The following is a 24,375-nucleotide window of genomic DNA, read 5'->3' as shown; positions in this document are numbered from 1 at the left end:
CTCACTTTGTAGACCAGGCTAGACTCGAATTCACAGCCATCTGCCAGCCTCTGCCTTCTGAGTGCTGGGATTAAAGGAGTGTGCCACCAGCCAAGTTTAGTTAACAGCGCTTGCTGCTCTTGCAGAAGAGGACCTGAGGTTGGTTCCCAGCACTGGATCTGATGCCCTCTTCTGGCCTCTATGTGTACTGCATGCACATGCAGGCAAACTACACACAAGGAAAGCAAAAGTTACTAAATCTTACACACACGCATACCCACATGCATACATTCAAGTACACACACTCAAATTCTCTCTCTCTCTCCATTTCCCTCTCGCTCCTTCACACACACACACACACACACACACACACACACACACACACACACACACAAAGTTCAGGCTCAGTTTCTGTTTTCCCTGGAGTCACTATTTCTCCAAAGGACTTCCTGGCTCAGTCCTCTGGTATGCACAAAGTAGTTACAGAGTGGACAGCCTCTAGAAAGAACCAATTAGCTAGCATATAATTGTTGTGCTCAGTTTTTTTTTTAATGCCTCAAACAGTAGGTTATATTGTCAAAAGACCACATTGTCTTAGTTATTGACCGAGAAGCAACGTGAGGAGGAAAGAGTTTACTTCAGCTTGCAGTGCGGCCTAGCGTGAGGGGGTGGGGTTGTCTGGAAATACCTTTACAGCTGAAGGGAGAGGGAAGAAGAAATTGTTGGAACCCAAGTGCAACTGGGTCTGAGAGATGAGGGCAGTGTGCATCTATCTGCCCACAGCAGCCAGACAGGGGAGCGAGTTAAGGAAACGCATCAGTTTTATTCTGCAGTTCTCACCCTTCCTAATGCTGCGACCCTTTAATACAGTTCCTCATGCTGTGGTGACCCACCCACCATGAAATTATTTTCGTTGCTACTTCGTAACTGTAACTTTGCAACTGATATGAATCGTAACGTGGACGTCTGATGTGCAGGGACGGTCTTAGGTCATCCCTGGGAAAGGGTTGAAAGGCACTGGCTTGGACCTTCCAAGTTCTTGCTAGGGCCTTCCTTTGACCAATCAGAAGGAGAGGTCAGAGGTCAGCTGAAGTCTGCCAATCTCAGGGCCCGTGGTGTGTGTGCAGGAAGCAAAGAAAGGCACCACGCACCCGACCCTCCTCACTTTACCAACGATAGAAATGAGCCTCCACGAAGTGAATCTAATTCAAGATCACAGCAACAGATGAGCCGAGCCAAGTCAGAACAGCTTGCTGGAGTTGACAACTCAATGGCTTGCTTGGGAAGGCCTGAGTCCTTGTCTTGACTGATCTACTGTGGGCCTGCGTTTCCAGACTATGGGTTAGCGGGGGGCGTGGGCTAAAGCAGTGGGATTCAAACTTACTTCTGGATAGGTATGACTTTCTTTTTTTAACAAAAGTTTTGTTAGTGTGGATTGTAGAAAGCAGAGTCTCAGAATGATGTCTTTGTGTAAGTAAGCATGCTTTGTACTTTGGCCATATTCACCCCCATAACCCCCTCTCGTCGCCTTCCTCTTATTTTCATGACATATACTGTGTGCACGTGTGCACTACATGCACACATGTATGCGCACACATACAACACTCAGGTCCCACATATGGGAGAAAAGGTGTAACATTTGTCTTTCTGGAGTATTTCACTTAGCATGACTACCCTCACTTCTGTTTGTTCTATTTGTCGCCCTGGAAACGGTGTAATTTCATTCCTCTCTGTGGCTGGATTGAACTCCACTGTGCACACGTATACCACACTTTATCCATCTATTGGATGCACTTAGGTTGATTCTATGCCTCACAGTGCGTACATATCGGTGTAGTTCCTAGGGGCATCAGAGTGGGTTATTCTAATGAGTTTCAGGCACAGCTGCCTTCTATGCACACTCTCCTAGAACTAATGTCCTATGTCTCCTTTCATAATTGCCCTTCTCCCACCTGCCAAAAGAAAAACTTGCCTCTGGTCCATCTTATGTAATCTGGGCTATGAAACCTTGGTGGCACCAAACAAATTTGGAAAGTGCCTAACTTTTTGGATTCCTGGGACACCACACAGCGCTGAGGTATGGGGGATAGGGGGGGTAGGGGAGGGAGGGGGACAAGGAGGCTCTAAGAATTACCAAGAGGAATGGCACTCATTCGTGGCAGATGCGCACTGTACACAATCTTTCTGAGAAGGGTTTGAGTCACGAGAAAGCATTTCACTTTTGGTCTGGAGGGTGAGAGTGATGATGATCAAAGGAGCAAAGCAGCAAAGGAACTGGTTGTACGGCATACCAGACCGACCGGAACTGGTTGTACGGCATACCAGACCGACCGGAACTGGTTGTACGGCATACCAGACCGACCGGAACTGGTTGTACGGCATACCAGACCGATCGGCGCACGCACTGGTGATAACATGCAATTATTTCAACCTCTTATACGTGTGTTTTCATTCTTGTACACAGTCTGTGTCTTCACAGATGGAGTTAGGAGCTTCCAAGACCAGGGGCCACTTCCCTTTGAACACATGGGAACTAGGACCCGGAGAGCGTAGTGCTGGGAGCTTTAAGATTTCTCCCACTCTGCGGCGTACCTGAAAAGCCGAGTGAGGAAGCGCTACAGTGCCAAAGTGATGGTTTGTAGCTTCCAATTTATGTGTGATTCCCCATGGTGGCTGCTCCAAATATCTTCTCCAGTTCTTGAAGAATGCTGCTATTGTTTTGACAAAATGACATATTGTGAAAGTTCACACAGTATGAAAAGGAAAGACAAGAAACCCCGTATTCCACCATTCAATAATGCTTACTGACTTTGGGTAAGTGACTGTGTGTGTGTGTGTGTGTGTGTGTGTGTGTGTGTGTGTGTGTGTGTGTGTGTGTGTGTGTGTGTCCTGACACATTCTATGTATACAATTTCCATACATGAGATCTCATTACACACTATGCTTGAAGTCTCTCTCTCTCTCTCTCCCTCGCTCCCTCCCTCTCTCTCACTCTCAAAACACAAATACTTATTTTTGTTTTCCAGTTTCTGAAAGGTAACAAATAACAGCAAACCATACCTCTTATCACCATTATCTTACACGAATTCTAAAATTACAGATTTTTATTTAGTCTAGACAGAGAGATTAGATCTGGCTGCCCAGCAGTCTAAAAAGGCTTCTTGCTTACTTCTCAGAGATGATATCTGAGTGTAGAATGTGCCTTCAGTTGCGACTATCTTTTCTCTTCTGCTATCACTAGCTCCTGTAGCATTAAGAGACAGTGAGAGAATGCATTTCAGAATCTAAACATTAGAATAACCAGGTCATTAGTACCAAGTGCCATTGTATCAAAACTCTCTCCTTTCTACAAAGATCCTGGCTAAAAAAAAATTTAAAGCATAAATTTTTCAGGTAGAATGATGCCTGTTATCAACATACAAGACTTATTAATGGATACAGAATCTCAAGTCTACAAAGGGTGGGGAGGGCACAATGGTCAGTCAGATTTTTATCTTAATATAAATATGAAGATGATATAAACACTAGAAAGAAATGCAAAACCAATGGGAAAAAAAGGAACAAGACCTTTTTAGGATTTTAGAAGCAATTTTGACAAATTGACTGATAAAAGAAAGAGCTCTTTTCATTTGGGGAAAAAAAAACCCAGACAACAAGGTGGCAATAACATGCTGTGTCATTCCACAGCATGCTGTGATCTATGTGATCATAGCCTACGTGCCTTCCGTAGGTCCCTGTGTGCCCCTGTTACAGTCCAGAGTGGTCCCCATTTTCCTCTCTTAAGCGATGCTTTGATGAGCATCTTGTGCACAATGCTTTTAAGGCTCTGCAGATATCCTCTTGAAGTCATGTGTTTTGCTATTTTGAGGTCGCTCTAATACTCTTTGAGGATCTAATGGCGGTTGCAGTCACCTCTTTTTCATGTACATATTCACAAAATGTGTCCCACCCCAGCCCCACCCCCACCCCCAGAGGTCGCCCTTGGACCTGTTAAGGATCCATGAATCCTAAATTAAGAACCTCTACTTTAGGGTTAATCACAAGACATGTAAAAATTTAATAACCCTTAGGCTAACTAGTATTAACTGCTCACTCACGCAAAGCACTCATGTGTCCCTCTGATCTTTCTGTTGGTGTGTCACCCTCCAGTTTATGGCCAATTCTAAGGGTTTAATGATAAATATTAAATAATAAGATTATATGTACTTCCCCCAACTATCCAGAGGCAGAAAAGATTTGAGAGCACAAAACAACGTATTCACCATCTCTTTATAGCCACTAAGAAAGTTTTGTAAGCCAGTATGTCTCATTAGGTAAGACAGTTCACTAGGCAAAGTGGTGGTGGTGGTGGTGTGGCTTACATACCTGAGTCCATGAACTCAACAGAAAGATTCTGCGTAACAGCTGTGTGTCAGGCTTGGCCTCGGGAGCTTGAGATACACAGATGAGTGGGAACCCACCCCGGATTTCAAGAAATTCACTATCTAGATGAGATAGGTACACACACAAATCATTGTCAGCCTGCTGGAAGGTGTATCACTAACAGAGAGGCAAGAAACAGCAAGGGAACTTAGGGGAGCTGCAGCTGAGGTGCACAGAGACCCGGTCACTGAAGTGACTTAGTAAGTCGCCCCTCACGCTGCCCTTCTCCGTTCCCGCACATCTCAATCTTCTCTGTCCACATGGTTCATTTTCTCAGAAGCCCTAATGCTAACTTGGATCTGGGGTAGTTTAAAGGAATCTAGGCAGGTAATGTGCACCAAAAAGCCAACCAGGCAACCAAGCAACCAAAGAAACAAATTCACTCCCCTCAAGAGGAAAAGCCCTCAGAATGCATCCAGCCATATAGTTAGGCTGTTTGACGACGCTCATTTGGCAACATAGGCATCTCAGTGATGAATCACCCTAGCCACAGGTCACCCTTTCATATGTAAATAAGCAGATTGCCTGGTGTCCAGAGGTGTGTGTGTGTGTGTGTGTGTGTGTGTGTGTGTGTGTGTGTATGTATGTGTGTGTGTGTAGAGATTATTGTAATCATAAAGGAATAGATTATGTGAGAAACTTGGTGTGTGTGTGTGTGTGTGTGTGTGTGTGTTGTATGTGGTGTGTGTGTGCTATCTTCTACAGCTTTTGTCTCAGCCTGACTCAAGAGTTCAGTGTCTATAGATCAGCCATTTCTTCCCTTTGTGCCACAGTCCGAGGGTCTCTTCAGTAAGCTGCCTCCCTTTGGAAGAAGGTGAATCCGACCTGTCTGTCTCCCACCTGCTCCTTTGCTCCTTTCATCCTCTAGCAGGTCTGCATCTCCTTGTCTGCTCGTCCTCTGAACTGCTCAGCTCTGGGCTGCTATCGGCTGGTGATGCTGTTCTAAAGCTCCACGAGTCTCCACATTTGCCATTGTCTTTGGTTTCCGCCTTCCTACTTTGCTGACCCAGGTCCCTGTGGCCTCCCACAAGAGCTCCGTACGGGCAACTGCTTCCCCCTGTGTCTGATTTCTTAAGGGCAGCACTCACACGAGTGTTTCAGTCATATTGATTTCCCCTAGGATTCTGATGCAGTCTTTCCCAGGAAAGATTGAATTTTTTTTTTAAGAGAAAAATATTCAGAGTGTATGTCCTCTTTAAAATGAAAGTAGGTTGGTAATATAAAATATCATTTAATCCAAGGCATTAGTTCTCAGTAAGTCACAAGGCATCCAAAGCCGAACACTTGAGCTGTCAAGATCAGGCTCGGAGCTTCTTAAACAGCACAAGGAGCATCACTATAGCATCAGCTGGCATCTGCGCACAGCTTCTGTGACAGGTGCTTGGGTTGTTGTTGTTGTTGTTGTTGTTGTTGTTGTTGTTGTTTTAAGACTTCTGGATATAAAGGAAGCCATTTTAAAAGCGCTAATATAATTTCACTGGGTGTTGTCAAAAATTGTTTGTATCTGAAGTTATTTAACTTTGTTTTGAATGTAAAATATGACTGATCTCCCTTAACTTTTTTTTTTTGTGTGTGTGTGTTTATGTTTCAAGATAGGGTTTCTCCATGTAGGCTTGGTGTCCTGGAGCTCACTCTGTAGACCAAGCTGGCCTCCAACTCACAGCAATCCTCCTGCCTCTGCCTCCCGAGTGCTGGGATTAAAAGGCCTGCACCACCACGGCTTGCCTCCCTTAACTCTTTTATATTTCATCGAAGCGTCATGATTTTCAAATTTGGTTTATGTCTATAGACAGAGATCACATTTTTAAGGAGTTGGAAAGTGTCTTATGCCTTTATAATCAGTGTATCTTTAATTTTCCTGTTGGTAAAGGGGGGTGGAAGTAGGTTGTTGTCGTTTTGGGTTGACGTGCAGTGGACAGATACAGACGATGCCATTGTGTGCTTTGTGTATCGGCTGTTAAAATTCAGACAGATTAACTTGAGAGCCTGCCTGCTCACCCACTCCACTGTGGCATCTCAGGTGCAAGAAAGTTTCAAAGAACCAGGCTGTGGGTGAGTAGGGATTCTTTTAAAAATTGAAAGTTAAAGACCTGGCATAGGGAATGCTTTCAGGCTCCTGGAGGTCTGTGCAGTCGGGGGAGGTGTCCCCAACTGCAATGATCGCTTTTTTTTACTCAACCTCTTCTTTCTTTCCCTAATTTTTTAGATGTCTACAGAAAAAAGCACCATATGAGTAAAGGAAAGCTGAGGTGTTTGGAGCAGAAAGGGTTCAGTTGTGACCCCCCGAGTGAGTCTCAGGTCTCCGCGAGCGTCTTTTCTCTGTCTGTTTAGCTGGCTAGTAAGAGTCCGCATCTGTGAAAGAAGGCTCGGAATGCTTGTCCATTACAGCACAAAGAAGGAAATTAGGGAGCTCAGGCCAGGAGCCCAGACTTTGACCCACAGTGACTGAGCAGCAGAGCCCACGATAGCTGTTTGCCAGGCTTTGGGTTTGACAGGTGTTAATGGAGGATGAAATTCATACCGGAAGCTTACAGAATGCACTGTTATGTTGTTTATACACACGCTTCAAGTTCTCTCTTTAGAAATTTGGGCCTCGTTTTCATTCTATAACCCATGTAATACTCTTTAGACTAAAAAAAATAATAATAATCAAAAGCCTGGAGCGGTGGTGCATGCCTGTAATCCCAGCACTCAGGAGGCAGAGGCAGGAGTATCTCTGTGAGTTCAAGGCCAGCCTGGTCTACAAAGTGAGTCCAGGACATCCAGGGCTACACAGAGAAGCCCTGTCTCCGAAAACCCTTTTCTTCCTTGTGCCATCTCCTTGGCTGGTTTCCCTATGCAGCCTCTCAGAACGGCGGCTGCTGTGTGGAGTACCATACATTTACACACACTGATACCTTTACCAAGAGCACATCAGGAAAGAAAAGCACGCTAAATTTTAGTCAGCTTTACTTGTTAATTACAACTCTCTCCTCTTATCTTTGGAATAATAACCAATTCTGAGCTTGCCTGGGGTTGGGGCAGTGGGGTGGGGGTGGGGGGGCGATTCTCCTGGCTCACGCCGTCACCCCGATACGTTCTTCCCGTGTTCTCCTCTCCTCCCTTGGGATTATTCTGGTTTAGGCTGCGCATTCCATGACCGCTCCAACAGCATCAGAGACAGAGAAATATCTGGATGCTGCGCCTCAGTGGAGGTGTGACTGGTAGGGGTGAGGACCAGTTGGCTCCTTTGCAACCGCTGTGCAGAGTGAAGGAGTAGGCGCCCTGCAAAGGACAGAAAGCCCCTGGATGCCAATCTGTTTGGGCCTGGGGACTGTGTTACTTGGCTTAGTAGTCAGTGTTCTATATAGAATTACCCGGGGACCGATTCTGACGGTGGAGAAGAAAGCCTGTCTAGTTGATACGATACCCAAGACCCACCTGCGCTGGGAGATCGGTTTCACTGGTCTGTGCAGGAGCCCAGCCTTTCCGCTGTCATCGTTAGACTAAATGCTCTCAAAATAACCGCAATGCTACGAAGAAGTGTCGCGAAGCAGAGAGCGAGAGCATCGTGCTGGCTGGTAACCCCTGTTGGGCCACCCTAGACAATAAAAGCTTTCTCGCAGGGTTACTCTTTTCAGCAGCGACGGGGAACTGGACCTGGCCTGCTCGATTCACGGATTCACAGGCTTGTAGCGCTAATAAAATGGTCACCATATGGAAACCGGCTCTGTAAAGGTAAAAGCCCCGCAAGCATCTCACTCCCAGCATAGTGAATTCATTAAAATACAATCACACATAAACTTGAGCGTACAGAACCGTCTTGGAATACAGTGAGCAAGTCCTGGGCAAGCTGACACAAAACAAGTGTGGATCGCTGGTGGCAGGGAGGAGCAGATGGAAGCAGGCTGGCTGATCAGCAGAGCCAACTCTGGGGGAGTTTGGAAAAACAGATTTGTGAGTTCTGAGGGTGGTATGGACATAGATATGGGTGGCTGGACTTTTGTTTTTGTTTTTGTTTTTTTTTTCTTTTCCCAGCTCAAAATTCTTGCAGACCACATGCTGTATTTTTAATAAAGGAAAAATGAGTCTATAAGTAATTAAAGCTACTGGTCTATTGACAAGAAAAAACTGAAAGGTTCCAGAAAATTACTAAAGGGATTATGTGAGGGAAAGGGCTTTTCTTTTCTTTCCTTCTTTTTTTCTTTTTGGATACAAGGTTTCTCTGTGTAGCCTTGCCTGTCTTGGACTGGCTTTGTAGCTTAGTAGACTAGGCTGGCCTCGAACTCAGAGATCTGCCTGCCTCTGCCCGCTGGAGTGCTGGGATTACAGGCATGTGCCACCATGCCCAGCTAGGGTTTTTTCCTTTTAACACTAGTTATTTGTTTAAAAGTGAAATCATAATGAAGAATTTCTAGAGATGTTCCCATTTTCTGTAATGTCAAATAGTTCAGTTAGCATCATCTCTTTCCTAAGGCATTTTTTTTCAGTCTTCCAGTGTTGTTTGTTGCGCCCCTTTAAGGCCTGCTGTGGTCCAGTGTCCTCTGAGGGCCCTCTGTGATAGTGCCAGCTCACAGTGACCTCCCTGAGGCTGTCATTCGGCCCTAGGCAAACTTAGCTGGCTTTGCACGGTCCTGCTTGACTGTCTTGCATGCACTAGGTTTCTAGAACTCTCCTTCACGTGTTGTCTGCGTAGAAGGCTGCTTAGGTAGATAATTGCTGACGTGCTTAGAACTGGTGAGTGAAAAAACACACAATAAGCTGCTGGAAATGTTCCCCTACTTGGTGGAAATTGTTCCTCATCCGTAAAATAAGAGAAGTTGGAATAAAAGCAAGGTTGGGTTAGGTCCTGGCTCCAAGATGAATTTACGTAAGTGACGTAACACCTTCACGCCAGCATGGGCTTAAGATATCGCGACGGAGTGGCCTAGAATGGCAACCGTTTCTTGTGACAACTGCTTGTCTTAGCCCCACCCCATGCCTGCCGTTCTCCAATGGAGACGTGTTAAACTCTGTTGCCGAGTTTTGACATCTTGTTCTCACTCTCACTTTTCAAGCATCAGCTGTATTCTATTAAGAGCAGATTACACATACTCTCTCTTGCACTGGTTGTATCTAGACACAACAGGACACAAGACAGTCTATCAGTCCTGACATCAGTCGCTTGCCATCTTACAGTACTGCAGTGTGATAGGGATTTAATCAGTTTAACGGTCCATTTGTTTACTACCTCTCTTTATAGCCTTAAGCTTTTGGAGTAAGAAGTGATTCCAGCCATATTTTCTGGGCCTTCTTTACACACCTTTATGTCCTCCCATGTGTAATGTGTATAATATGTAAATCGCAGGCTGGGGTGAATGAACCAATCACTTCAAGAGATGTTTGTTGCGATCCTACTGCGTATGGATGTCAGGAGTTCAGACTATGAAGGCAACATGATGACTGTCTCTCAGTCTCTGGTGAGGCACGCGACACAAGGAATTATTCACACATGCATGCCCCTATGTATATATTAGTGTGTGTGTGGGCTGTCAGGATTCTGTGAAGGCAACTGGTATAATAGCTAATTTAAAGTGGGAACGTATCTATAATCTTAGAAGCCAAAAACTCTTGAGTATAGGAATCCCCAAGGTGTCTAATACACTGTGGTTCTGGTTCTTTTGAATTTCCCCTTATAGCCCCTAGAGGGCAAAGGTGAAGCGTGAATGCAAACAAAACTGGGGTTTCGAGCACCGCAAGTAAGGTATGTGTACGCATGTGTGAGACTCACGTGTGTGTGTGTGTGTGTGTGTGTGTGTGTGTGTGTGCGTGTGTACATCTACGCATGCGTATGTGTGTGGGGGGGAACAAGCTCAACTGCCATACCCAGGTAAAAGTGTTCAGGAGGGTCAGAGACCAATTTCACATGAGAAACGCAATGGTTTAAGGATATCTCAAGTCCACAAATGAAGGCTACATACTGCTGTGCTCATTGGAAGGGTATTTAACTACCACTGTAAAGTAAAAACATAAAACGAAGCATGTTCATTAAAAAAAAAAAAAACCAGCAGCAGGCAATATTAGGCGTGTTTTGTGCATCTTGCATTTCTATATACTTAACAAAGGCTTTAATGTACACATGTGTGTAGAGTCATCACTACACACATCCTGAATATTTTGTTGTGGTCTTAGCCTGGCTCGTTTGGCTTGAAGAATGAGCAAGCAGCAAGGACTATTATGTTGCGCTTTATTTGGGAAAAGCAAGTGAGGCTGGTGAGGGAGAGAGTTAAAAAATGCAAGCGACCCAAGAAAGATGTGAGGTAATGGGCTGCGTGGCTGTGTGGCCAGTTTCACGAGGGGTTCAGCAGCTGTGTCTGCTCCTCAAGCAGGATTCTTCTGGAAGAGCTTGCCAGAAGAAATTACACTTCAGTGTAAGTCTCCACAAGGACAGAGGGAGGGGCTTTTTCTTAGGGGTCTCCCGCTTCTTATTTCCCATTGACCAAGCCTATTCCCACGGGGCAAGCACAGGGGGTGGGGTCACACAGGGGTGTGGTAGCACAGGGGGTGGGGTCGCACAGGGGTGGGGTCGCACAGGGGGTGGGGTCACACAGGGGTGGGGTCGCAAGGGGGTGGGGTCGCACAGGGGTGGGGTCGCACAGGGGGTGGGGTCGCACAGGGGGTGGGGTCGCAAGGTAGCTCCTCAAAGTTCCAGCTCTGGACGGTATCTGGCTTCACAGAGTGGCATTTCATCCAAATCTGGAAATGAGAGAGGCATATTGATGCTGATAGGATGTGTGCACCCGTAGGCCCAAGTTCAAACTCATACTGTTCCCAGAGCAGGGAGCTCCGAGAAGACACAGGTGCAGGGAGGGTATAATCAGGGTGCTGGTGTGACCTTCTGGACAAAGACTGCATCCAAAACAGTTATTTGAAAAATGTAAGGTGTTTTGTTTTTTGCTTTTGTTTTTCAAAACGGGGAAAAAATGGAAGTTTTGCAAACATGGAATATTGTGAACACTATTCTATTTTCTTCCCTGATTCTAACAGAAACAAACAAGCAGACAAACAAAACAGCAAACAAACAAACCTATAGCCACTTTCCCATATCAGTGTTTTGTGACCAAGCTTGCTCTTTTTAGCAGATGCCTAGGATCCCAGAGACTAGATACGCCATCATTGCTCGCCATTTTCTATTGATGAGCACTCAGGTTGTCCTCCCAAATTCTCACAGTAGGTACAAGGCTTCCGGGAGGACAAATTCAAAGTTCTAAATTCGGAAAGAAAGGCCTTCTTGAAAACCAGGCACACATCTGTCTGGAGCTTCAGTGACCTGCGCCTGGGGCTACATTAGTTATGCACCACTGCGTCTTGCCTTAGGGCTGGCAGTTTGAGCTTTCCAAATGGAGTTCTGTACCTTTCATAAGCCTTGCCAAACTCCCAGGAGGCTTCTGACTCACTCGGAGAGGAGATTATTATTGTTTTGTTTTGTTTTGTTTTTTCTCCCACTTTTGCATAAGCCCAAAACCTTTCCACTTGAGTTATATGTCACTGAATCTTAGGTAAGTAGAGAATGAGCTATGAATTCTGACTGTGTGGCTTGTGCTTGGGGAGCCATATCCTCTGGGCAGATGAAGTTAGTCAGACAGTGGCTGAGATGAGGACAGGGAGGGAGTGTGCTTTTTCAGACAGTGTTCGTGTGTGACGTAAAAGCCTGGGGAATTTTATATGTCTTACATATTAAAAAACAAAATCCCTCAGGTTTCAGGCACGTTTCAAAAGAGGATGTGTTTTAATCTTGTTTTTGAATCTTGTTAAAGCCATGACATTTTGACAGTTTTGTGCTTCAGGACCCCTAATGGGGAGCAACAGGAATTGTACTTGATTTTTTTCTGGTTTCTAGAAATCTCTTTCTCCTCAGTCTCCAAAATCTGCCTGCTCCTGAGTTCACACTTCCTCTTTCTCTTCTTCCACTAAGATGACATTTTGGAAATTTCCCCCCTGGTGTTAACAACTCCCCTTAGTTTACTTTTTTTTTTTTTTAAGATTTATTTATTATTATGTATACAATGTTTTGCCTGCATGTACAGCTACACACCAGAAGAGGGCACCAGATCTCATTGTAGATGGTTGTGAGCTACCATGGGGTTGCTGGGAATTGAACTCAGGACCTTTGGAAGAGCAGTCAGTGCTCTTAACCTCTGAGCCATCTCTCCAGCCCTCCCCTTAGTTTAAAACTGAACTGATCCCAGATAATAATTGTATTGTTAAAAAAAAAAAAGGTTGGGCTGGTGAGGTGGGTCAGAGATTAAGAACACTGTCTATTCTTCCAAAGGCCCTGAGTTCAATTCCCAGCAACCACATGGTAGCTCACAACTATCTATGTCTTCTTCTGGCCTGTAGACAAACATGCAGGCAGAATACTGTACAAATAATAAATAATTAATATTTTTTAAAAAGGTATTTACTCTAATGCCCTTTTGACTCCTTTCCCCAGAAAAACTTAATAACATTGTGTAGTGGTTTGAATGAAAATGGCCCCCCATAGACTCATAGGGAGTGGCCTTGCTTTGAGTAGGTGTGACCTTGTTGAAGTGGGTGTGGCCTTGCTGGAGTGGGTGTGGTCTTGTTGGAGGAAGTGTGTCAATAGGCGTGGGCTTTTGAATGGTAGAACAATTTCACAGATGATAAACTGGGCAAACTTTATACCTCTACACCCTGAGCTATGTTATTCACTGTGCTGCCTGGACTCCTTCTCTGAGTACAGGTCATCTTTCCTCACTACATCCTTTCCTGGAGTGACGTCACACAGCCGCCCAGGGGCGCATCTCTTAGTTGACACCAGGTCCCCATCAAGTTGACACTCAAGATTGTTACAGGCACCTCTCACACTTCTGACCCACCAGCTCAAGGCTAGAACACATGTTTGAGTTCTTACAAGTAGCGAGGTCAAGAACTTCCGGTGTGATATATTTATCTCGGAAACGTCGAAAATAGCTCATTGTCAAGGATGAGACAAGGATGCAGAGAGGTGTGTCCTTAGGCGGGGATGGACATGGACACTGGTTGTAAGCGTGTGCCCTGCTTAATCATACTGGCTGTTTCTTGTCTGTGTCTTCTCAAAGTGGACAGTCCCTGGCAGAGACAGGAGCGAAGGCTAAGAGAGGGGTTGGGTGTGCTTCTGCGGTTCCTGCGTGCTACGTTATCACCAGCTGACTTCATCCCATCTGAAGGGGCCAACGCCTGTCAGGTGGCCTGCTCCGTGCAGCTCTGTATCCTGTGGCAGATGGAGAGGAAAGCGGTGTTGCCTGCCTGCTTCGCTTCTTACTGGTGTGTCTGTCACTGATCCTACCCCACCACCGATACCATCTTCCGGCGGCGTCAGACTTCAGGCTCTTCAGCTTCCCAGCACGGGGAAGATCACCAACTCTCCAGGAATCTTCTATGCCTGCAGAACAAACTGGTCCATTCCTTGAGGGTTTTTTTTGGGTTTTTTGTTTGTTTGTTTGTTTGTTTGTTTTGGTTTGTTTGGTTTTTTTTTTTTTTTTTTGCTTGTTTGGGTTTTTTTTTAGGACAGGGTTTATCTGTGTAGCCTTGGCTGTTCTGGACTTGCTTTGTAGACCAGGCTGGCCTCGAACTCATATCAACTTGCCTGCCTCTGACTCCCAAGTGCTGGGATTAAAGGCATGCACCATCATGCCCAGCTGTATTTTTTTTTTTAATTAAGAAAAAATACTAAGGATAACAAGTCCACCCTCAACTTTGTGGTTGCATATTTTTTTTTCCACCTGACGCTGCTATAGCAGACTGGATGGAGCATCTCATGTCAATTTAAAATTAATTAATTAAATTAATTAAGTGAGCGTGTGCGTGCAATATATGTATGGGTACCTGTGGAGGCCAGAAGAGGCTCCAGATACCCTGGAGCTGAAGTTACAGGTGGTTGTGAGCCACCTGATGTTGGTGCCGGGATCTGAACTCACATACTCTTGGCGTACTTGAAGAATGAATATTCTTAAGCATTGAGCCATCTCTCTAGCCCCTTAAACATGATTTAAACCAGGTGGGCTATATCATTATAATAATAATTATAGGCCCGATCATAAACATTATTAGGCCATACTGGTAAATTAACAAGAGAGAGGCAGAGAAAGACAGACAGACAGACAGACAGACAGACACACACACACACACACACACACACACGAGAGAGAGAGAGAGAGAGAGAGAGAGAGAGAGAGAGAGAGAACTGTCCATATTTATTAGAATTTTTGAGAATTAAGACTAAAGCAAGAGATTGTCAGACTATAGGTGATTATGAGTTAGAAATAATAAAATATGGCTAAGGTGTCACTGGATGATAGAAAACTCAAACATTTTTGAATGGCTTACTCTGATAACATGAGGAGTAAAGATGGAGACTGAGAAAAGTCTGAAGATTATTGATGACTGGTATGCAGACCCACGTAGACAAGGTGTGCTGTGAAAGTAACTTTTATTCTCCTGGCTCAGTTGTTGTCTGGAAGGCTCACTGCCTCCTCCTGCTAACCCAGGCCTAGTCCTGGAAGCTTCTAGCCTCCATACAGTCTAACCTAGGCCTAGAATGTTTTCAGCCTCTAAGAATTACTGCTTAATGAGCTCACCCTTTCCTGTTCTTTCTGAGCTCTGGGCTGGCTGGTTCAACTCAGCTGTTCTGGCTCAAACTCTTCTCCCAGCTGACTTACTCAATCTGGCTTCTCTCTCAGCCTGGAATTGCTTTGCTTGGCCTCAAACTAACTCGGCAATCTGCTTTAATCTTCTGGCTCCTTCTCATTTTCTGGCTTGTTCCGTCTTCACCTGAGTTCTCTCTCTGCAACCCATCTCTCTATTACTGTCCTGGTAAAACTGCCTCTAAAATAGCTTCCCTTTCCTCTCTCTTCTGAGAGTTGGGTGTATCCTATTCTGTCAAATCTTCTCTGATTTGTCACCTTTTTCTGCCATTCAATTGGACATCAGTTTGTTTCCTTCTACAAACTAACTTACCTTTATTTGGGATTAAAGGCATGCACCACCATGCCTGGACCTAAGCTTTTCTTTACCTGATACTTGCTCTATACCAGGCTGGTTTGTCTCTGTCTCCTGGAGTAAAGGCGTGTTTGTATTCCAGCAGGAACACGCAGACCTAGGAGGTCCTTGGATGTGATATCTTGCCAGAACAGCTGAGGGTGTTGGAGGTTTGGGTGGCCGATGGCTGAACTTCAAAGAGCACACAGGGAAGGTGCACGGAATAGTCTCCAACAGCTCTCCTGGGATAGTTTGACTAAGTGTCTTTTGTTGCCTTTGTTAATCGTTGAGTAGTCCCCAACCCCTTCATTTCAAAGGGCTAACAGAAGCAATGGTGTCTGTGTGGCTGTGCAGTTAAAACTCTTTGCCTGCCATCTTTCTACTTGGAAGACAGTTTGGCGACACTGTCTGTGTAGCGTGCCCACTTTCTTCTTGCATCTTATGTTGCTCCAGTGCCTTCTTGGAGTGGGTAGTCCTGTGCAGAAATCTAAATCCAGCCCGGCAGCTCCCCTCAGTAGCTGATTCGATTGATTGCTTAGACTCTCCACGAGATTGTCTTTGTACTTAGGAGTACGTCCTTTCAATGAAGATACGTACCTTTTGGTTTTTTTTTTTTCTCCCCTGTTCTATATTTATTTGTTCACTATTTTGGATCTATTTCTCTAGGACATCCATTAGAAGTTACACACAAAGGTTTCTTTGAATAGGTGAATTCATGCTTCTTGTGATGAGTGGGTACCAATTCAACCAGGAGTGATGGATGGAGGAAGCAGCTGCCCCGCCCATGTGGTGGCTTTCTTCCCAGAGTCCTCTGCTGTCTCTACCGTGGCTTTCAGTGCTGCCCAGCCCCTCCCTTCCTCCCCCCCCCCCCCCATCCCCAGGCCAGGCTGGGGTACATGGCCAAGCTACCTTACGTTGTATTGATACTTGTTTTCTGTGGTGGCTGCAAGTTCCTGAAGATGCAACCAATTTACGGCAAGCCTCTTCATCACGGTGTTAATGTCTGTTTGTTGCTGAGGAGAGAGCTGGATGTTACTGTGGGACTCTGAGAGTCCTGAGTTCTCTTTTTGCTTTGGTTTTTCAAGACAGGGTTCTCTGTTTAGGCCTGGCTGTCCGAGAACTAGCTCTGTAGACCAGGCTGGCCTCAAACTCACAGCGATCTGCCTGCCTCTGCCTCCCTGGTGCTGGGATTAAAGGAGTGCACCACCACTGCCTTGCTGAGTCTTTACTTCTTAACCATTGGAGAAGAGTCCACACATACATTCTCTGAGGCCATCCTTATCAATCCATTCCATAAAACTATCAGAAGAAATCCTGACGCCCAGTGGATCACCAGCACAGAGCACAAGTGCAGGGGAATGCGTGGCCCGACATCTGCAGGCATGTGGGCCTAACTGGCGGCTCTCAGCATTCAGCCACTGCGGCTGCTAACATAAGTGACATTTGCAAAATTCATGTCCAATAACCAATTTAAGGGAGGAAACAAATAGACTTGCCTGTTTTCTGTGTATATTTAAACCTTTTTAACTCTGTTTTAAGTATCTTCTTTCTTTTTCTAGTTCCCTTCTAATTTTGTTTTCCTGTGTTTTTTTTCCCCCACTGCTACTTTTTTGAATCTGCTGCTCTTATGTTCCACCATCTCCTGTTATATGATTGTGCCGTCCTTGATTCCCCACGCTTCTGCTCTACGACCTTTTAGCAGAAACGATTGCCTCACCTCTCTCCCCTCCATCCAGGGACGGATATTTTCTCAAATTTTTCATCCTGCTGCATAAAAATGCTACCAATTGGTTGCTTTGCTCTGTTGGTTTCTTGTTTTGGGGCTGTGAATGCACACCTGGCAGAGGCAACCTAACCAAAGAGAGGGTTATTTGGGGGATATGGGCCATGTCGGGGCTTGACGCCTCTGTCTTTGGCAGCGCTTGTTTGCTCAGTCTTGACAAATCAGGAAGCAGAGCTGTACCACCCTCCGCACCCACCCAGCAGTGACCTCCTATTGCCTGAAGGCTCCATGCTTTCTCTCAACAGCGCTGTCAGCTGGAGACTAAGGGAGGTGGTGAGGGGAATTTACATTCAAACAGCACACAATCCTTTCCTTCAGTTTTTCACTCAAGTACCTTTATGTATTGGCACTACTTTCTATTTCTCCTCATTAAACCAACCAAGTTTTCCCACACTTGCAATTTAGCAGAGCTTCCAGGGTGAGTGGTCGCTCCTACAGCTGCCAGGGACAAAAGAAGGGCACCTGGTACCTCAAGGTGTTGCTTACCTAGGGGACCTTATACTACTGTTTTATTTTTGTAGAGTAGTGTAGTGTGGTATAGTGTGGTGTAGTGTGGTGTAGTGTGGTGTAGTGTGGTGTGGTGTGGTGTAGTGTGGTGTAGTGTGGTGTGGTGTAGTGTGGTGTAGTGTGGTGTAGTGTGGTGTGGTGTGGTGTAGTGTGGTGTAGTGTGGTGTGGTGTAGTGTGGTGTAGTGTAGTGTAGTGTGGTGTGGTGTGGTGTAGTGTGGTGTAGTGTGGTGTGGTGTGGTGTGGTGTAGTGTGGTGTAGTGTGGTGTAGTGTGGTGTGGTGTAGTGTAGTGTAGTGTAGTGTGGTGTAGTGTAGTGTGGTGTAGTGTGGTGTAGTGTAGTGTGGTGTGGTGTGGTGTGGTGTGGTGTGGTGTAGTGTGGTGTGGTGTAGTGTGGTGTAGTGTAGTGTGGTGTAGTGTAGTGTGGTGTGGTGTGGTGTGGTGTGGTGTGGTGTAGTGTGGTGTGGTGTAGTGTAGTGTAGTGTAGTGTGGTGTAGTGTAGTGTGGTGTGGTGTAGTGTGGTGTAGTGTGGTGTGGTGTAGTGTAGTGTAGTGTGGTGTGGTGTGGTGTAGTGTGGTGTAGTGTAGTGTGGTGTAGTGTAGTGTAGTGTAGTGTAGTGTGGTGTGGTGTAGTGTGGTGTAGTGTGGTGTGGTGTAGTGTAGTGTAGTGTAGTGTAGTGTGGTGTGGTGTGGTGTAGTGTGGTGTAGTGTGGTGTAGTGTAGTGTAGTGTAGTGTAGTGTAGTGTGGTGTGGTGTGGTGTAGTGTGGTGTAGTGTAGTGTGGTGTGGTGTAGTGTAGTGTAGTGTAGTGTAGTGTGGTGTGGTGTGGTGTGGTGTGGTGTAGTGTGGTGTGGTGTAGTGTAGTGTAGTGTAGTGTGGTGTAGTGTAGTGTGGTGTGGTGTGGTGTGGTGTGGTGTGGTGTGGTGTGGTGTGGTGTAGTGTGGTGTGGTGTAGTGTGGTGTAGTGTAGTGTGGTGTGGTGTGGTGTGGTGTGGTGTGGTGTGGTGTAGTGTGGTGTGGTGTAGTGTGGTGTAGTGTAGTGTAGTGTGGTGTGGTGTGGTGTAGTGTGGTGTAGTGTAGTGTGGTGTGGTGTGGTGTGGTGTGGTGTAGTGTAGTGTGGTGTAGTATGGTGTAGTGTGGTGTAGTGTAGTGTAGTGTGGTGTAGTGTAGTGTAGTGTAGTGTGGTGTAATGTGGTGTAGTGTAGTGTGGTGTGGTGTGGTGTGGTGTGGTGTGGTGTAGTGTAGTGTAGTGTAGTGTGGTGTAGTGTAGTGTGGTGTAGTATGGTGTAGTGTGGTGTAGTGTAGTGTAGTGTGGTGTAGTGTAGTGTGGTGTAGTGTGGTGTAATGTGGTGTAGTGTAGTGTGGTGTGGTGTGGTGTGGTGTGGTGTGGTGTGGTGTGGTGTAGTGTAGTGTAGTGTAGTGTGGTGTAGTGTAGTGTGGTGTAGTGTGGTGTAGTGTAGTGTGGTGTGGTGTGGTGTGGTGTGGTGTGGTGTAGTGTGGTGTGGTGTAGTGTGGTGTAGTGTGGTGTGGTGTGGTGTGGTGTGGTGTGGTGTGGTGTGGTGTGGTGTAGTGTAGTGTAGTGTAGTGTAGTGTAGTGTGGTGTAGTGTAGTGTGGTGTAGTGTGGTGTAATGTGGTGTAGTGTAGTGTGGTGTGGTGTGGTGTGGTGTGGTGTGGTGTAGTGTAGTGTAGTGTAGTGTGGTGTAGTGTAGTGTGGTGTAGTATGGTGTAGTGTGGTGTAGTGTAGTGTAGTGTGGTGTAGTGTAGTGTGGTGTAGTGTGGTGTAATGTGGTGTAGTGTAGTGTGGTGTGGTGTGGTGTGGTGTGGTGTGGTGTGGTGTGGTGTAGTGTAGTGTAGTGTAGTGTGGTGTAGTGTAGTGTGGTGTAGTGTGGTGTAGTGTAGTGTGGTGTGGTGTGGTGTGGTGTGGTGTGGTGTAGTGTGGTGTGGTGTGGTGTGGTGTAGTGTAGTGTGGTGTGGTGTGGTGTGGTGTGGTGTGGTGTGGTGTGGTGTGGTGTGGTGTGGTGTAGTGTAGTGTAGTGTGGTGTGGTGTGGTGTAGTGTGGTGTAGTGTAGTGTGGTGTGGTGTGGTGTGGTGTGGTGTAGTGTGGTGTAGTGTAGTGTGGTGTAGTGTGGTGTGGTGTGGTGTAGTGTAGTGTAGTGTGGTGTAGTGTAGTGTGGTGTAGTGTGGTGTAGTGTAGTGTGGTGTGGTGTGGTGTGGTGTGGTGTGGTGTGGTGTGGTGTAGTGTGGTGTGGTGTGGTGTGGTGTAGTGTAGTGTGGTGTGGTGTGGTGTGGTGTGGTGTGGTGTAGTGTGGTGTGGTGTAGTGTGGTGTAGTGTGGTGTGGTGTAGTGTAGTGTAGTGTAGTGTAGTGTGGTGTGGTGTGGTGTAGTGTGGTGTAGTGTAGTGTGGTGTGGTGTGGTGTGGTGTGGTGTGGTGTGGTGTAGTGTGGTGTGGTGTAGTGTGGTGTAGTGTGGTGTAGTGTGGTGTAGTGTGGTGTAGTGTGGTGTGGTGTGGTGTGGTGTGGTGTAGTGTGGTGTGGTGTAGTGTGGTGTAGTGTAGTGTGGTGTAGTGTGGTGTAGTGTAGTGTGGTGTGGTGTAGTGTGGTGTAGTGTGGTGTAGTGTAGTGTAGTGTGGTGTAGTGTGGTGTAATGTGGTGTAGTGTAGTGTGGTGTGGTGTGGTGTGGTGTAGTGTAGTGTGGTGTAGTGTAGTGTGGTGTGGTGTGGTGTGGTGTGGTGTGGTGTAGTGTGGTGTAGTGTAGTGTGGTGTAGTGTGGTGTAGTGTGGTGTAGTGTGGTGTAGTGTGGTGTAGTGTGGTGTAGTGTGGTGTGGTGTAGTGTAGTGTGGTGTGGTGTAGTGTGGTGTGGTGTAGTGTGGTGTGGTATAGTATAGTGTAGTGTAGTGTAGTGTGGTGTAGTGTGGTGTAGTGTGGTGTAGTGTAGTGTGGTGTAGTGTAGTGTGGTGTGGTGTAGTGTGGTGTGGTGTAGTGTGGTGTGGTGCAGTGTGGTGTAGTGTAGTGTGGTGTGGTGTAGTGTAGTGTAGTGTAGTGTGGTGTAGTGTGGTGTGGTGTAGTGTAGTGTAGTGTGGTGTGGTGTAGTGTGGTGTGGTGTAGTGTGGTGTGGTGCAGTGTGGTGTAGTGTAGTGTGGTGTGGTGTAGTGTAGTGTAGTGTAGTGTGGTGTAGTGTGGTGTGGTGTAGTGTAGTGTAGTGTGGTGTGGTGTAGTGTGGTGTGGTGTACTGTGGTGTGGTGTAGTGTAGTGTAGTGTGGTGTGGTGTGGTGTAGTGTAGTGTGGTGTAGTGTAGTGTGGTGTGGTGTAGTGTGGTGTAGTGTAGTGTAGTGTGGTGTAGTGTGGTGTGGTGTGGTGTGGTGTAGTGTAGTGTAGTGTGGTGTGGTGTGGTGTAGTGTGGTGTAGTGTAGTGTAGTGTGGTGTGGTGTAGTGTAGTGTAGTGTGGTGTGGTGTAGTGTAGTGTAGTGTGGTGTGGTGTAGTGTAGTGTAGTGTGGTGTGGTGTAGTGTAGTGTAGTGTAGTGTGGTGTAGTGTAGTGTGGTGTGGTGTGGTGTAGTGTAGTGTAGTGTGGTGTGGTGTAGTGTAGTGTAGTGTGGTGTAGTGTAGTGTGGTGTGGTGTAGTGTGGTGTGGTGTAGTGTAGTGTAGTGTGGTATAGTGTAGTGTAGTGTAGTGTAGTGTGGTGTGGTGTGGTGTAGTGTGGTGTGGTGTGGTGTAGTGTAGTGTGGTGTAATGTAGTGTGGTGTAGTGTGGTGTAGTGTGGTGTGGTGTGGTGTAGTGTAGTGTAGTGTGGTGTGGTGTGGTGTAGTGTGGTGTGGTGTGGTGTAGTGTAGTGTAGTGTGGTGTAATGTAGTGTGGTGTAGTGTAGTGTAGTGTGGTGTGGTGTAGTGTAGTGTAGTGTGGTGTAGTGTAGTGTGGTGTAGTGTGGTGTAGTGTGGTGTGGTGTAGTGTGGTGTAGTGTGGTGTGGTGTAGTGTAGTGTAGTGTGTAGTGTAGTGTAGTGTGGTGTAGTGTGGTGTAGTGTGGTGTAGTGTAGTGTGGTGTAGTGTAGTGTAGTGTGGTGTAGTGTAGTGTGGTGTAGTGTGGTGTAGTGTAGTGTGGTGTAGTGTGGTGTAGTGTAGTGTGGTGTAGTGTAGTGTGGTGTAGTGTAGTATGGTGTAGTGTGGTGTGGTGTAGTGTAGTGTGGTGTGGTGTAGTGTGCTATAGTGTAGTGTAGTGCAGTGCAGTGTAGTGCAGTGCAGCTCAGAGTAGTGCAGTGCAGTGTGGTGCGGTCAGTGTAAGGCAGTGATAGATCCCAGGCCTTGCATTTGCTCAGCAGGCGGTTCACACATACTCTCAGGCCAGGCGTCACACGTTTCCTTGTGTTTTCTTTCCAGATGAATCTTCTTGCTGCTGAGGGCACCTTTGTTCTCTCCCACAGGGCTTTTCTTAAGTTTCAGCAGCTTTCCTCAACATACATTATGTGCTTTGGAAGCCTGGACAGTATGCTGGTGTCTTAGTTTGCAAGAGAAAAAAGAAACATTTCTGGATCTTGAGGGATGGGAGTTCGGTTCCCCTCCCCATCTCTTAAATGATTTCTGAATATAGAAAGAGCAATAGTAACGCATTCGGTCATCTTCTCACCATGGCTTTTCTACTCTTCAGAACAGTGGTGTCCACGTTTTAGGAAAAATGAGAAATCTACCTGCATGCTGCTGACATTCGTCATTAGTATTAGGCTATTCAGAATTACAGTTTAGAATAAAATAAAAAAGTCTTTCAAAATGGCTTATCGGCCATGTTTCTAAAAATGTGGTAATATTAAATCAAGCTTTTGGCTAGTCCTTACTTGGAGCCGGGTAACTATAATATACTGAAAATGACAGGCTCCCAAAAGATATCTCAATTATGCTTATATTACTTATTTGCCCCCTTATAAAATACCAGGCTTTATAATATTTAACTATTTCCCACATCTTCCCTCAAGGTCAGTCTAGACTCCTGTTGGGTCACCTAGGTCTTGAGTTGGGACTTGGGAGCAGTGCCCATGCCATGCAGACCCAAGCATCTGATTTTCTGGAACCAACTCTACACAGCGTTCATAGCAGAGCTCTTCTGGTCCTGAAAAACACTATCAAAACATAAACTTGTGGACTAACTTTGATTATGTTAGTGATATTACAGTTAGGTACCCAACTAAACAATTCTGAGGTGTCTGACCTGTGGTCAGGCAGCTGAATCTAGACTTTGCTGTTACTGACCGCATGATTGTTTTCTGCCTGGATTTTCATATTGTTGTGAGAGAAATCCATGTGGACAGAAATTTAGGACAATTTTGTCAGGCACATGCCACTTCTCAAATTCCAGTTCACTTTTTGATAGAATAGCCCCTTTTCAGATTCATAAGATTAAATTCCCTTTTCAACCACACTGCACGCATGAGAGAGGCACTTGGTGATTCAGACACTCCCTGAGAGTTTTGTACCAACGGCAGGTGCGGGAACGTAAAGTCCGATCCGTGTTCATCAGAACATGTCTCTGCTGAAGTGTGGACTCCGTCTCTACAGAAACGGGATAGCGCTTCAGAATCCATAATCCCGCTAAGCTCTGGGCTGGCTCCACATGCCTTGGTTAAGCCTATCGGTTATTCACCTCCCTAAACAAAAGCCCCTCTCCCGACTGTTTTCCCAAGTTCAGTGTATCCTGTTGTTTCACCAGAACAGCATGAAAGCGAATTCCCTCAGGCCCCTGTATGTTGTTTAAGTTGGGCCTGTGAGAACTTAATTCCCCAAAGCCCCTGTGACCTTAACAACATCTTGTTAACAAGATCCCAGGTTCTAGGATTCTGACTGCATTCAAACAAACTCACACTGCCCATATCACTTTGTCTTTGCCCTAATTGGAAACTGTTAAGAGCCTGGGCGTGGGGAGCACTGAGGACACTTGTTCTTACAAGAGGACAAGGGCTTTTCTTCATAGCACTAGTGGCAAAATGGCTGACGACTGCTGAAAGGATCAACTGGTCCACAGCTTTGTCTTCGGTGGGCACTAGACCATTTCTCCCTTCTTCCACTGCAAGCAACCCTGACTTAAACAGGATCAAGCAGGTCTCCTCACAGAACACCGCTGTGCTCTGACAGTCTGTGTATTTGCTGTAGGGAACGTACCTTTCTCACTCTGGTTTTGTTTCTTTGAGACAGGCTTTCTCTGCTTAGCCCTGGCTGTCACAGAACTCTCTTTGTAGACCAGGCTGGCCTCAAACTCAGAGATTCACCTGCTTCTGCCTCCCAAGTGCTGGGATTTACGGCAAGCCTGCTACTGCCGCCATCACCACTGCCACTGCCCGACAAGAAGGTGCCTCTTACCTTCAAGGGGCAGGAATAATTCGACCCACAGGCACATCCGGAGCACTTTCCCCGATGACCAAGCTTCCAAATACAGAAGCCTAGGGGGCCATTCCTCTTCGAACCACCATAGCTACACTGCTCATTCTCAAACCGCGCTGGAGTCCGCTACCCAAGACCGCAGATGGCCTTGTCCTCAGCTGATGTGCTCGTGGGTCCCTGTGGGACTCACACATTCTGCATTATTGTTTTCAGCAGACCTGTGTTGTCCTGGGTCGTATGTTGAGTACACAGAGAGTCCCTCCTGCAAATGCTCCCTCAGCAGATGGCGCGCTCTGCCTGTGTGCGCTCACCTCCTCCCACACAGACAGAG

The sequence above is a fragment of the Acomys minous genome (assembly GCF_964271855.1).
Source record: "Acomys minous genome assembly, chromosome: 9".
Classification (NCBI taxonomy): Eukaryota; Metazoa; Chordata; class Mammalia; order Rodentia; family Muridae; genus Acomys; species Acomys minous.
The sequence above is the reverse complement of the archived record's forward strand: the minus strand, read 5'-3'. Positions refer to the sequence as shown.